At 41.1% G+C, this 14,926-nt stretch overlaps 1 protein-coding gene and 1 long non-coding RNA gene across 2 annotated transcripts in view; one reads left to right on the top strand and one right to left on the bottom strand.

The window, feature by feature from the left end:
- Nucleotides 1–14,926, bottom strand: part of LOC139532053 (cadherin-18-like) — a 382,969-nt gene that overhangs the window by 322,183 nt on the left and 45,860 nt on the right. The gene's annotated exons all lie outside the window — the stretch shown is intronic.
- Nucleotides 6,307–7,677, top strand: LOC139531356 (uncharacterized). The gene is made up of 2 exons (XR_011666342.1): nt 6,307–6,587; nt 6,678–7,677. It is a non-coding gene; the product is annotated as an uncharacterized lncRNA (long non-coding RNA).

The following is a 14,926-nucleotide window of genomic DNA, read 5'->3' as shown; positions in this document are numbered from 1 at the left end:
AGTCTGGTTTTCAAGACCTGCAACTGTGTCACGCCTGCTCCCGCTCCCCCTCTCTGGCGCTCGAGGGTGCAAGGCGGCTCATCATTATGAACACCTGTCAACATCATTACGCGCATCTGCACAATATAGGACTCACCTGGACTCCATTACTTTGTTGATTGCCACTCTATATCTGTCTGCTCCTCAGTTTGTTCGCCGTGTCAGCATTGTTGTCAATGTGTTTTCAAGACGCTGTCCTTGTTCGTTCCTTGTCCGTTGTTTATTTAATATTCACTCCCTGTACTTGCTTCTCGTCTCCCAATGTCTGTCCTTACAGAATGTTGACACAACAATTTGAAGCATCAAGGAGTTTTTAGTTTTTGTCTGGTCCGGGTGTCGCTACCGGAGGAACCGGGGGTGCCTCAGCTGGCTCGTCGGGCCTCCAGGCCTTAGCTGGCCCGAGAGGTTTTCTTGCCTTGGTTGGCTCGGCAGGCTCCCATCCCACGTCATGCCCCAGCAAGCTCATCAGGCTCCCACGCCTCAGCCGGCTCGTCAGGCTTCCACGCCTCAGCCGGCTCCCATGCCTCGGCCGGCCCGTCAGGCTCGCTCAGGTGGGACGCCGGGTGGCGCCCCTAGATGGGGGGGTTTTGTCACGCCTGCTCCCGCTCCCCCTCTCTGGTGCTCAAGGGCGCCAGGAGGCCATCATTACGCACACCGGGCACCATAATCACGCGCATCCGCGCAATATTTGACTCACCTGGACTCCATTACTTTGTTGATTGCCCCTCTATATCTGTCTGCTCCTCAGTTTGTTCCCCGTGTCAGCATTGTTGTCGTTGTGTTTTCCTCTGTCCAGATGATGTCCTTGTTTGTTTTTTGTCTGTTTTTCATTAAATGTTCATTCCCTGTACTTTCTTCTCATCTCCCAGCATGTCCTTACAAAACATTGCGGCTTCCACAACAAATCCACAATCGGACTTCCATAATACAATAAACATGGGAAAAAACACAGCCACACATGCAGGCTCCACGTACACACTTACACAAAACTGCAACCCAACCCACACTAGCTTATTTAAAGGGTGCATTTAGTATGTAACCAATCCGCTATGTATTTTTTAGACCACATCTGACCAACAAATTAAAACGTCACTTAAAATGTATCCAGATTACCATACACAGCTAGGCTTGCACTATACTGTAGCCATGAGGCCTGGCCATTGACAGTCATCATGTGAAGCCAGCCATGTTTGTGTTCGGATTTAAAGATAAGTCAAAGTTCAGCCCTTGTTTATACCAGCCCACAGTATATGGGTCCCAACAGAAGTCTACAGATATACAGTGTTTTCCCACGAACGGCAACTGCTCATGTGGATGTCTCAGGAGGCCAAAACACAAATCCCCAAAATGTTTCACTTCATTTCCATTAGTAAAATTAATGCAGTGATGCCTGGGACCATTTGTTTAAAAAATGAGCTAAATAAACATAAATAATATCCTTATCCCTAATCTTTATGATGACCATATAGGACATTATTAGAGTTTGTATTGAAGTCGGTCTTCCCTCATTTTCCCAAAGGGACTAAATAGTGAATAGTGTCATGCCTGCATGTATGCACACCACACCACCATGTTAGTGTGATGAGCATGTACTTGTGCTCCAAGGGACTTGGGACATGGGGTCTCAGATGGCATTGCTATGGATAAGGAACTATTCTAAGCATTACAATCTCTGCATGATTTAACTCATAAGTCATACAGCTGACTCCTTGACTTTTTTCACATTTTGTTACAATACAGCCTTTTTTCTACTCATGAATCTACACACAATGCTCCATAATGACAAAGCAAAAACAGGTTTTTGCAAATGCATAAAAAATAACAAGCGAAATATCACATTCACAAAAGTATTCAGACCCTTTACTCAGTACTTTGTTGAAGCACCTTCGGCAGAGATTACAGCCTCGAGTCTTCGTAGGTATGACGCTACAAGCTTTGCACACCTGTATTTGGGTAGTTTCTCCCATTCTTCTCTCCAGATCCTCTCAAGCTCTGTCAGGTTGGATGGGGAGTGTCACTGCACAGCTGTTTTCATGTCTCTCCAGAGATGTTTGATCGGGTTCAAGTCCAGGCTCTGGCTGGGTCACTCAAGGACATTCAGAGACTTGTCCCGAAGCCACTCCTGCATTGTCTTGGCTGTGTGCTTAGGGTCATTGTCCTGTTGGAAGGTGAACCTTCACCCCAATCTGAGGACCTGAGCGCTCTGGATCAGGTTTTCTTCAAAGATCTCTATTTACTTTGCTCTGTTTGTCTGTCCCTCGATCCTGACTAGTCTCCCAGTCCCTGCTGCTGAAAAACATCACCACAGAATGATGCTGCCACACCATGGTTTACCGTATGGATGGTGCCAGGTTTCCTCCAGATGTGACGCTTGGCATTCAGGCCAAAGAGTTCAATCTTGGTTTCATCAGACCAGAGAATCTTGTTTCTCATAGTCTGAGAGTCTTTAGGTTCCTTATGGCAAACTCCAAGCGGGCAGTCATGTGCCTTTTACTGAGGAGTGGCTTCCTGTCCGGCCACTCTACTATAAAGGCCTGATTGGTGGAGTTCTGCAGAGATGGTTGTCCTTCTGGAAGGTTCTCCCATCTCCACAGAGGAACTCTGGAGCTTTGTAATAGTGACCATTGGGTTCTTGGTCACCTCCCTGACCAAGGCCCTTCACACCCAATTGCTCAATTTGGCTGGGCGGCCAACTCTAGGAAGAGTCTTAGCGTTCCAAACTTCTTCCATTTAAGAATCATGGAGGCCACTGTGTTCTTGGTGACGTTCAATGCTGCAGACATTTTTTGGTACCCTACCCCAGATCTGTTGACACAATTCTGTCTGAGCTCTACGGACAATTCCTTCGACCTCAAGGCTTGGTTTTTGCTCTGACACACAGTCAACTGCGGAACCCTATATAGACAGGTGTGTACCTTTCCAAATCATTTCCAATCAAACTAAATTAGTACAGGTGAATTCCAATTAAGAAACATCTTAAGGATGATCAATGGAAATAGGATGCACCAGAGCTCAAATCCGAGTCTCATAGCAAAGGGTCTGAATACTTATGTAAATAAGGTATTTCTGTTATTAATATTTAACCTTTTCACACGTAAGTTCCAAATATGTCTAACGGTCACTTCAGCTTAAGTTGTTTTATGCACTTGATGTCAGAATGCACTCACTGTTCCAAAATGTTATTATTACGCAACAGGACAGTTAACACGCGCTGCCTGCTAATTATCTATAGGCTGTTTCAACTTGTCAATTTTAAATTATTTTCTAAGAAGTTGTATTTTCTAACAACAGTTTGAATTGAGGTGTGTTCTGCCTCCTCATTAATTTACATAGAATTAGCCCATTTCAGCATTGCGGACAGTATATGTTTGAGACTCTACTGAGCCAGATAAACTTCTCTCTTCGAGGAGAGCCCACCACACTTCACTCATGTTTGCGCAGATCAAGTATGCATATATTTGCGCAGTCTTTCAAGAATTGGAACATTTTCTTGCTGGTGCTCGCTTTGCCTTTGCTCGCTTTGCCTTTGGACATGTGTGTGTTACTTTGATAGGAAGTTCCTTATTTTCTGTATATCGTGCTGTCGTTTCTACTGTAGGCACATACGGTATGTATGGAGCATAATGTTTTTACAGTTTAATTTACGTGTTTTCAAGTACTTTTGACGAATAATGTATTCCGATTATTGCATCTATTGTAATGGACACCTATGATGTGTGTAAAATACTTTTTTGGAGGTTGTACTGATGATAATGAGCTAAGCTATTCGCCAGTTATGTGTGGCGCCATGTTTATTGACATTATACAACGCATTCTGGGTGTCACGTAATCTGTCAGACCAAAGATGATTTAATGAGGTGAAAGGAATGGTTCACTCATCTTTTGGGTGAACTTCCGGAAGTGAATGAAGGGGAGTGGGTGATCGTAGACAACACACCCCCTTCAACATGCATACTATAAACATACCAAACTCATCTTGTCTCCTCTTACTATCTTTGGTTAATGCGGAAAAATAAACATTCCGGTGCGCACAAACTACCCTTCTTCGGATTACTTTCATTTTCTAGAAAGTGTTTAACTCAATTAGTTTGATCAATGGTGAGCTCACCCGTGATGTGATTAATTATAAATAGTAATTGCTATTAGCTAATTCATATTGTAGTTTATGTCAGCCGAGAGTTGGAAAATATGACCGCTTGTGTTATGTCAATCTTTCCTCAGTTAGCGCTAGGACAAATGTGGCCTACATTTCCCGGTTTGGAGGATTGTGATAAACTGTAGCTACTTCTGTGAATGTCTGAACATTGCATCCCAAAATAAACTGGTCACATTCTGGACATACCTTTGTAAGGACTGTGTTTGTGCAAAATGTTTCTGTGCAAAAAAAAAGTGTGGCCAGCTTAAATGCTGATTGTTGCGTCAATCGAAAATGGACTTTCTAAATAATTATTCTAATCAAGCGTTCTAATCACACCAGTTTGATCGTATGCAACAGGGACCACTATAGAACGATCACACCCGTTTGTTGGTATGTGTGAAAAGGTTAACACATTTGCAAAAATGTTGAAAAACATTTCATTATGGGGTAATGTATGTAGATTGATGAGGAACATTTTTTTATTTAATCAATTTTAGAATAAGGCTGTAAGTTAACAAAATGTGGAAAAAGGGAAGGGTTCTGAATACTTTCTGAGTGCACTGTACATAGAAAAACTTGAATATACAGTGGCAAGAAAAAGTATGTGAACCCTTTGGCATTATCTGGATTTCTGCATAAATTGGTCATAACATTTGATCGACAGACAAACACAGTTTGCTTAAACTAATAACACTCAAATTATTCTATTTTTCTTGTCTATATTGAATACATAATTTAAACATTCACAGTGTAGGTTGGAAAAAGTTTGTGAACCCCTAGGCTAATTACTTATCCAAAAGCTAATTGGAATCAGGAGTCAGCTAACCTGGAGTACATTTATTGACACAAGATTGGAGAAGTTGGTTGGAGCTGCCCTGCCCTATAAAAACACTCACAAAATTTAAGTTTGTTATTCACAAGAAGCATTTTCTGATGTGAACCATGCCTCAAACAAAAGAGATCTCAGAAGACCCAAGATTAAGAATTGTTGACTTGCATAAAGCTGGAAAGGGTTACAAAATGATCTCTAAAAGACTTGATGTTCATCAGTCCACGGTAAGACAAATTGTCTATTATTGGAGAAAGTTCAGCACTTTTGCTACTCTCCCTAGGAGTGGTCGTCCCGTAAAGATGACTGCTAGAGCACAGTGCAGAATGCTCAATGAGGTTAATAAGAATCCTAGAGTGTCAGCTAAAGACTTAAAGAAATCTCTGGAACATGCAAACATCTCTGTTGACGACTCTACGATACGTAAAACACTAACCAAGAATGCTGTTCATTGGAGGACACCACGGAAGAAGGCACTGCTGTCCAAAAAAAAACATTGCTGGAAGTCTGAAGTTCGCAAAAGAGCAGCTGGATGTTCCACAGCGCTACTGGCAAAATATTCTGTGAACAGACTAAACTAAAGTTGGGTTGTTTGGAAGGAACACAAAACACTATGTGTGGAGAAAAAAATGCACAGCACACCAACATCAAAACCTCATCCCAACTGTAAAGAATGGTTGAGGGAGCGTCATGGTTTGGGACTGCTTTGCTGCCTCAGGGCCTGGACAGCTTGCTATCATCAACAGAAAAATGCATTCCCAAGTTTATCAATACATTTTGCAGGAGAATGTAAGGCTAACTATCCGCCAATTGAACCTCAACAGAAGTTGGGAGATGCAACAGGACAACGGCCAAAAACAGAGAAGTAAATCAACAACAGAATGGCTTCAATAGAAGAAAATATGCCTTCTGGAGTGGCTCAGTCCTGACCCCAACCCGATTGAGATGCTGTGGCATGACCACAAAAGAGCGGTTCACACCGCTCTTTTTATTTTTTATTTGGATTTCATGTAATGGACATACACAAAAGAGTCAAAATTTGTGAAGTGAATTTTTTTTTATTACTTGTTTCTAAAAACCCTGGAAAACTGGTGCGTGCATATGTATTCACCCTCTTTGCTATGAAGCCCCTAAATAAGATCTGGTGCAACCAATTACCTTCAGAAGTCACATCATTTGTTAGATTGCACACATGTGGACTTTATTTAAGTGTCACGTGATCTGTCACATGCTGCCTTTCTTCCCAGTAGTCTACTTGGTGTGTGAACTGCTGACTGCTCATAACTTGCAGAGGATTGTTGACACATCAACCAGGATTAAGGGGTAGGGCAATTTGTGACTGTTGTTGTTTTCATAATCAGTGGGTGTATTGGAGGAGGAGTGGATTCTCCTCTCCTAGGCAATCAGCAATTAGTATCGGGAGGTGTGCTCTTCACCTCTGCTAGGCAATTAGCAATTAGTGATAGTACTTCAGTCTCTTCTGTTTTCTCAGCGGCAGTCACAAAACTAAGACTGTCACGGAACAAAGGTGTATTTCCTGAGCTATATTCGAGGAAGGCTCCACACCACTCTCTCACTTGAGTAGGTTACCTAGTTATTTTCTGATAATCTCATTTTACTCTTTCGCAACTATGTGTGTTTTCTATATCTTTTTCACTCTGCTCCCTCTAGGCTTTACAGACACTCCCAACCCCTTGGTTGCAACCCTTCAAATTTAGTGTACGCTATGCACACAACCCATTTGGAACTGCCGATCTGTGGTCAAGAACGTGGGGTTCATCTCAGCCTACACTGCTCTTCAGTCCCTTGACTTTTTGGCCCTGACAGAGACATGAATCACCCAAGAGAACACTGCTACACTCCAGCTGCTCTCTCTTCATCTATGCTTTTTCTCTCGTAGTCTGAGACCAAAACTTACAGAGGACCTATCATCCTTTCACTTCCTCCTGTCACTTTAGCCACTTTATAACCCTAAGATGCTAATTCCCATCTTCTGCTCCCTCCTCAATCCTCCACCTCCTCCCTCTCTGTGGACGACTCCCACTGGCTGCTTCCCCTCTGACTTAAAAATGACTGGAGTCGCTCTACTTGTCTGCTAAATGACTAAAATGTTAATATTTTGACCGTCTGCCTTTTTATCCAGGGAGATCTAGAAGAAAAAAACACCCACCAACATGACAGAAGTGACATGTGGCCTCGGTAGTAAGTCACATTTAATGCAGGAAGTCACTTGTGTTAGTGGCCACGATGAACTGTCATTCTTGTATGCCACAAGGGTAATAACTCCATAATGTATAATCACATTCTTAGATCCTAATATCCTGGTGGAGGGATTTTCAAGGATGGGACAGACTACAATAGAGGTTGAAATGTATTATATGGGGATCTATCATTAGAAACCCACAATCATGAATAATGAATGTATTATACTCTGGAAGAAAGAATTTATTATTCGACAGGCTTTATCTCCAGTATAATCTCATATTTTAAGGATTATGCAATCAAATGCACCAAATTGAAGCTTGGACTGACCACACATAATGATCATCTAAATCTAATTTTATCTTCATCTTTATTGCCTGACATTTACAGTAGAGCCCATTGTATGAGACCCACTTGTATTTCCTGTCCAGCCATTTCTGAATTGATTAAATTCTCTCTCACACTCTCATTAACTCACTGCAGCTCTAAACTGATGGTATTGGATGCTTCATATTTTTGAAGAGTTGAACTGTCAGAAATACTGCATTTGCACAGTTGCAGCTTCCTCATTTTTGCACTGACAAAACAAATAGAGGAAAATAGATGATACTTGATCTTAACAACAATTCCGAATAGTGTGCCAGTTGGGCATGAGGGAGAAGGTGTTATTTTGTAAATCAAAATAATCAGCTGTTTATCTTAGTTTAAATGAGATTTCAAGGTGACACAATTGTGGATCTCTAGAAATCCAACATCTGTATAATGAGCAGAATACAACTTTGATCGCGTGACTGGGATGTCAAGGTGACACAATGCAGGTGTACCAAATGGCATCCTATTCCCTACAATTGTAATGTTCTACTGTATGCAAGAAATATGGATGGACAGTGGCTTGCGAAAGTATTCACCCCCTTGGCATTTTTGCATTTTTGTTGCCTAACAACCTGGAATTAAAATGTTTTTTTGGGGGGATTGTATCATTTGATTTACACAACATGCCTACCAATTTGAAGATGCAAAATATTTTTTATTGTGAAACAAACAAGAAATAAGACAAAAAAACAGAACACTTGAGCGTACATAACTATTCACCCCCCAAAAACTTTGTAGAGCCACCTTTTGCAGCAATTACAGCTGCAAGTCTCTTGGGGTATGTCTCTATAAGCTTGGCACATCTAGCCACTGGGATTTTTCCCCATTCTTCAAGGCAAAACTGATCCAGGTCCTTGAAGTTGGATGTGTTCCGCTGGTGTACAGCAATCTTTAAGTCATACCACAGATTCTCAATTGGATTGAGTTCTGGGTTTTGACTAGGCCATTCCAAGACATTTAAATGTTTCCCCTTAATCCACTCGAGTGTTGCTTTAGCAGTATTCTTAGGGTCATTGTCCTGCTGGAAGGTAAACCTCCGTCCCAGTCTCAAATCTCTTGAAGACTGAAACAGGTTTCACTCAAGGATTTCCCTGTATTTAGCATTATCCATCATTCCTTCAATTCTGAGCAGTTTCCCAGTCCCTGCCGATGAAAAACATCCCAACAGCATGATGCTGCCCCACCATGCTTCACTGTGGGGATGATGTTCTCGGGGTGATGAGGTGTTGGGCCAGACATTGAGTTTTCCTTGATGGCCAAAAATCGACAATTTAGTCTCATCTGACCAGAGTACCTTTTTTTTCATATGTTCGGGGAGTCTCCCACATATACTCCAATCTCCGCTGTGGAGCTTTGCACCTCCATCAGGGTTATCTTTGGTCTCTTTGTTGCCTCTATTTAATGCCCTCCTTCCCTGGTCTGTGAGTTTTGGTGGGCGTCTCTCTCTTGGCAGGTTTGTTGCGGTGCCATATTCTTTCCATTCTTTAATAATGGATTTAATGTTGCTCTGTGGGATGTTCAAAGTTTCTGATATTTTTTTATAATCCAACCCTGATCTGTACCTCTCCACAACTTTGTCCCTAAACTGTTTGGAGAGCTCCTTGGTCTTCATGGTGACACTTGATTGTTGGTGCCCCTTAGCTTAGTGGTGTTGCAGACTCTGGGGCCTTTCAGAACAGGTGTATATATACTGAGATCATGTGACAGTGTACAATCTAATTATGTCACTTCTGAAGGTAGTTGTTTGCACCAGATCTTATTCAGGGACTTCATAGAGGCGGCAGGTAGCCTAGTGGTTAGAGTGTTGGACTAGTAACCGAAAGGTTGCAAGATCGAATCCCCGAGCTGACAAGGTAGCAATCTGTCATTCTACCCCTGAACAAGGCAGTTAACCCACTGTTCCTCGGCCATTACTGAAAATGAGAATTTGTTCTTAACTGATTTGCCTTGTTAAATAGAAAAGGGGATAAATATTATGCATGCACCTCTTTTCGTTTTTTTTTTTTTACATGTTATTCTTTTCATTTAAATTCACCAATTTGGACTATTTTGTGTTTGTCCATTACATGAAATCCAAATAAAAATCTATTTAAATTAGAGGTTGTAATGAAACAAAAAAACACCAAGAGGGATGACTACTTTTGCAAGGCACTGTATAGATATTGATCGATGTGGTTGCCATGGTGCCTTAATGCAGTTTAACTTAATGGTGCCTGTACATTTTAAATATAGCTACTTCATTCAAATTTAGTTGTTTTTAAATGTATTTTTGTATTAATAAACCATTTGTTTAGGTGTCCATCCTGCGGGATGGTTGAGCTAACGTATGCTAATGTGATTAGCATGACGTTGTAAGTAACAAGAACATTTCCCAGGACATAGACATGTCTTATATGGGCAGAAAGCTTACATTCTTGTTAATCTAACTCCACTCTCCAATTAACAGTAGCTATTACAGTGAAAACATACCATGCTATTGTTTGAGGAGACAACAAATGTAACCTCTTACAGCTACCCCCCCCCCTTTTTTTTTTTCTTCCCCCGCCTGAAGACATACCCAAATCTAACTGCCTGTAGCTCAGGCCCAGAAGCAAGGATATGCATATTCTTGGTACCATTTCAAAGAAAACACTCTGAAGTTTGTGTAAATGTGAATTGAATGTAGGAGAATATAACACAATGAAAAAACCATACGTTTTTTATTTTTATTGTTGTATCATCATCTTTAAAATGAACAAGACAAAACAAACATTCAGATAGGATAATGGGGACAATTTCAGTGAAAAACATAAGAGGGCAACAGTACTTGTGCAAAGTTTCAGAATGATAACATTTATCATGAAGTCACCCAGGTGTCCCACACAAGTAGCCCAAATGTACCCAAGTGGCCAAATTGGTGAAGTTATACATTTTGAAAAAAATAACTATTTACAAAATACCAAAATGGTATTCTAACACACCCCCCCAAAAAATGGCGAAAAAAAATATATATACATTTACAAAATAACAAGGGTAACTATTTACACACTTTCAATATTTGGAAGACCCTCAGTCCTCTACACAATATTTTGCTGCTGATGCCAGGTGCCATAGCAGTCTCTTTCTGCTGTAAAACAGAGGGTCACCATGTGGTGCAGGTGATGGGGGACTTCATTTCGCAAAGAACACAGCGACGCTTCCATGCTGTGCCCTTTTGGCCCTGAGGCACATCCATGCCTGCAGAAATACATTTGGGCAGATGAACACCACTTGTGGCAGGAGCAGAAGGGACAGAGGTAGAGTGGCCAGAACGTGGTGCAGTGGTGCTGTAGCCAGCAAGCTCCCTGATGAGCAGCTCTCTGAATGCTAGCTGTGAGATGAAGGGCTTTCCACAGCTCTTAGCCATTTCCTTGTGTAGGATGAATGCATTCACCACAGCAATGTCGATGAAATGATAGAAGAAGGTCTTGTACCATTTCATCGTCTTATGGAGAACATTGTAATAGCCTATCAGCGCATCTGACAGGTCTACACCTCCCATGCTCTTGTTGTAGTCCTTTACTGCAGTTGGAATGGGACAGTTTTTGTGGTCCATGCCCCAGTAGCGCCTGACGACGTGATCGCCATTGAAGGATTTGTGGATTGTTGTGCACATCACCACCTCTCTGGTATCCATCCACTTTACAAACAGCAGGCCATCTTCACGGATCCATAGCATGGTCCCCCGCTCAGCCCGCTTAGGCATGTCGTTCACCTTCGTCTTCGGAAAGCCCACCCTGTTGGTACGAATGGTGCCACAAGCCCACACTTCCCGCTTCCTATGGTCTGCAAACAGGGTAGGGCTTGTGTAGAAGTTATCCACAAACAGTTTGTAGCCCTTCCCTAGCAGTTGAAAATCCAATAACTCCATTACAGAGTCATAGCTAAGTCCCTTACCGGTAGCAAAACTGTTCTTCCCCTCATAGACAAAAAAATTGCATGTGTAGGCACACACAGAATCAGCCAACACAAACAGCTTGTAACTCCACTTGGTTGGTTTGTTTCTCATGTATTGTTTGAGGCCAACATCCTCTCATCTATTCATACGTTATATATATACACACACAAACATAGGCTATGGGTCATACACATACATACAAACATACCCCCACCCACAATGTATAGCCAATGTGTACTTTACACATTTCATTACATTTTTATATATTGCAAATAAAATTTAAAAAAAATCCCAATATTTGATATTATTAATTTAAAACAACGGCATTAGCATGAGAAGAACTTACCAGTCCAAAATGATGTCCTCTCCGTTCAAAAAATATTCTTCAATTTCGGAGTCATAGCTATGTTCGCTAACTGAATCGTCCTCCAAGAGCCTCTCTGTCTCACTTTCTCTGTCAATTTCTTCTATAATTTTGTGTACATCTGTATATCTAGACTTAGATTTAGCTTTCCCTGACTTAGTCGCCATAATGTTTCATATATAAACAGCTGAAGATGCGCTTTAACGAAATAGTGCTGTGCGTAACAAGCGTGGCTCCTTCCAGTATGAATCTTCAATGGCGAATTACCCTCTTTACGCCGGAGTTTACTACATGGGCTGGTCTTCCAACACATAACCATTACATATTGCCGTTTACCTCAGCTCATTGGCTATCTACCAAGCTAGATTTCAAGACAATCAGTGGTCATTGGGTTAAAATACAGTCAATCAACGAAACAGCGGTCATATAATTGGTGCACAATGAGGTCATTACTTGTTGTCTTCAAATCGGTTTCTTTCGGTCAATACGTCCCGCGAAAAGACCCATCACGTTTGGTTGTGTTACACACAACCTGTTGACTGCAATGAAATCAAACATGACTGGATAAAGTCACGTTTAGTGTGTGTATTTACATCGAATGTTTCGTCGAAAATTGAATGAGACGGAATTCACGACACAAGCGGTTCACAAAATGTTTCGTGTTAGGCTTAAAAATGGATTTTATCAAACAAAAGACCATTCATTGTGTAACAATGAGCCTTGGGATTGCAAACAGCGGAAGATCGTCAAAGGTAAATTATTTATTTTATTGCAATTTGTGATTTTGTTACGCCTGTGCTGGTTGAAATAGTATTTTAGTATGGGGCTCTGTCAGATAATCGCATCATATTCTTTCGCAGTAAATTATTTTTTAAATCTGACAACGCAGTTGGATTAGCAAGATTCTAGGCTTTTGAACCATGTGAGACACTTGTATTTTCAGGAATGTTTAATATGACTATTTATGCAGCGCTCACCGTATGTTGTCGAATTTAATCCCGCTAACGGGATCTGGGCGCAGAGAAGTTAATCAAGGCAACTGGTTTGATACATTCCCCTCTGAAGGTAAATAATGTACTGACATTCAATAATCTTGCTCTGATTTGTCATCCTGAGGGTCCCAGAGATAACATGTAGCATAGTTTGGTTTGATAAAATACTTTTTTATATTGAAATGTAGGAACTGGGTTCTACAGTTTGAACCCCTGCTGTATCAGAAGTGATATAATGGCCTTTCTTTTGCATTTCAAAGATGATGAAATAGAAAAAACGCATGTTTTTTTTTTGTATTATCTTTTACCAGATCTAACATGTTATATTTTCATACAGTAATTGCAAATTTCGACAAACTTAAGTGTTTCCTTTAAAATGTTATCAAGAATATGCACATCCTTGCTTCAGGTCCTGAGCTACAGACAGTTAGATTAAGGTCTAAACCTTAAGAGGTTTAAATAATCCAGTGATTTTCAACACTGTGATTCTAGCAAGCTCTGTAGGTGGAATTGGGAGCTGCTTTGGTTTGAATGTGGGTATCGGCTTCCACGGTTATGGCTTGACAGGCATGGGACAAGTGCAGCGAGAGGATAGTGGAGACATCGGATGCCCATAGAAATGAGGACAACAGGGAGGTGTGCTGATGGCAGAGGACCCATCTCTGACTGTGATATGACTACCGACCTTCCTTGCAATGACCAATATGCTCCCTCCACCACTCAGACCATTCTACCTCCATTCTTGCCTCAACTCCCTGACGTTTAGATTTTGTTGTACTTTTGTTTTATCATTATCTTAAATGTGTGTATTTTATGTGTTTCTGTACTTCAGCTTTCAGCTGCCGTAGTACACATGAAACATCAATTCCATGCATATTACAATATTGTCTTAACTTCTGTAATTCATTCAATATTACAATATGTCCAATTGTCCCTGTTTGCAGTGCAGCTAATTTCCCTATTCTTTTTAATGGAGGATACCATTGTGCCATGGATTGGGGTATAGGATAGCTGGGATATTAGACCATGGACATCTGCAGACTGAGGATTGTGAGAGAGTAAATGAGGCCTGCTGTTTTTCAATCAGCAAACTCCCCACTCTGCAGGGCCACACTACATGGACTCTGATTTCTGTCTGTCTATGCTCTGATCTAATGCTACCTTATAGCATTTCCTCAGTATAGCTATTGTAGAAGGGCTATCTGCACATACAGTGCCTTCAGAAAATATTCATGCCCCTGACTTATTCCACATTTTGTTGTGTTACAGCCTGAACTCAAAATGGATTAAATTGTAATTTTTTTCTCACCCATCTACACACAATCCCTCACAATGACAAAGTGAAAACATGCTTTTAGAAATGTTTGCCAATTTATAGAATATATAAATATTCTATATATATATATAAATAGTATTCACACCCTTGAGTCAATACATGTTAGAATCACCTTTGGCATCGATGACAGCTGTGAGTCTTTCTGGGTACGTCTCTAAGAACTGGATTCTACATTATTTGCATTATTTTTATTCTTCTTCAACTCTGTCAAGTTGGTTGTTGATTGTTGCGAAACTGCCATTTTCAAGTCTTGCCAAAGTTTTTCAAGATGATTTAAGTCAAAACTGTAACAAGGCCACTCAGGAACATTAAATGTCGTCTTGATAAGCAACTACACTAAAAGTTTTGCGATTATGCTGCGGTACTTAGAGGTAATTTGTGGTTAAGTACGGTACCCTGCGTCACTACTTCATTGCTTCATACCAGTGCAAGGGGGAGTTAGAGACACAGTAGGACCCAAAAGCATAATCAGTGATCTAACTGACAATGAATGGGCGACATAAACCAAAATAGAAACGGATAATTGTGCACGACTTCAGCATTATTTACTAAAACTGTTGTTAGGATAATTTTGATCGTACTGTAATACTGTGACCCACTCCCGACCAGTTACGTTGTACAGTGCCTGAGTGGAACAACGGTCTAAGACACTGCATAGCAGTGCAAGCTGTGTTGCTACAGATGCTGGTTCAATATCCATGCCGGCCTTAACTGGAGGACCCATGAGAGGTTCAAGGC

The sequence above is a fragment of the Salvelinus alpinus genome, chromosome 10 (genome assembly GCF_045679555.1).
Source record: "Salvelinus alpinus chromosome 10, SLU_Salpinus.1, whole genome shotgun sequence".
Lineage (NCBI taxonomy): Eukaryota > Metazoa > Chordata > Actinopteri > Salmoniformes > Salmonidae > Salvelinus > Salvelinus alpinus.
Note: the sequence above shows the minus strand (reverse complement) of the source record. Positions and strands in the feature narration are given on the sequence as shown.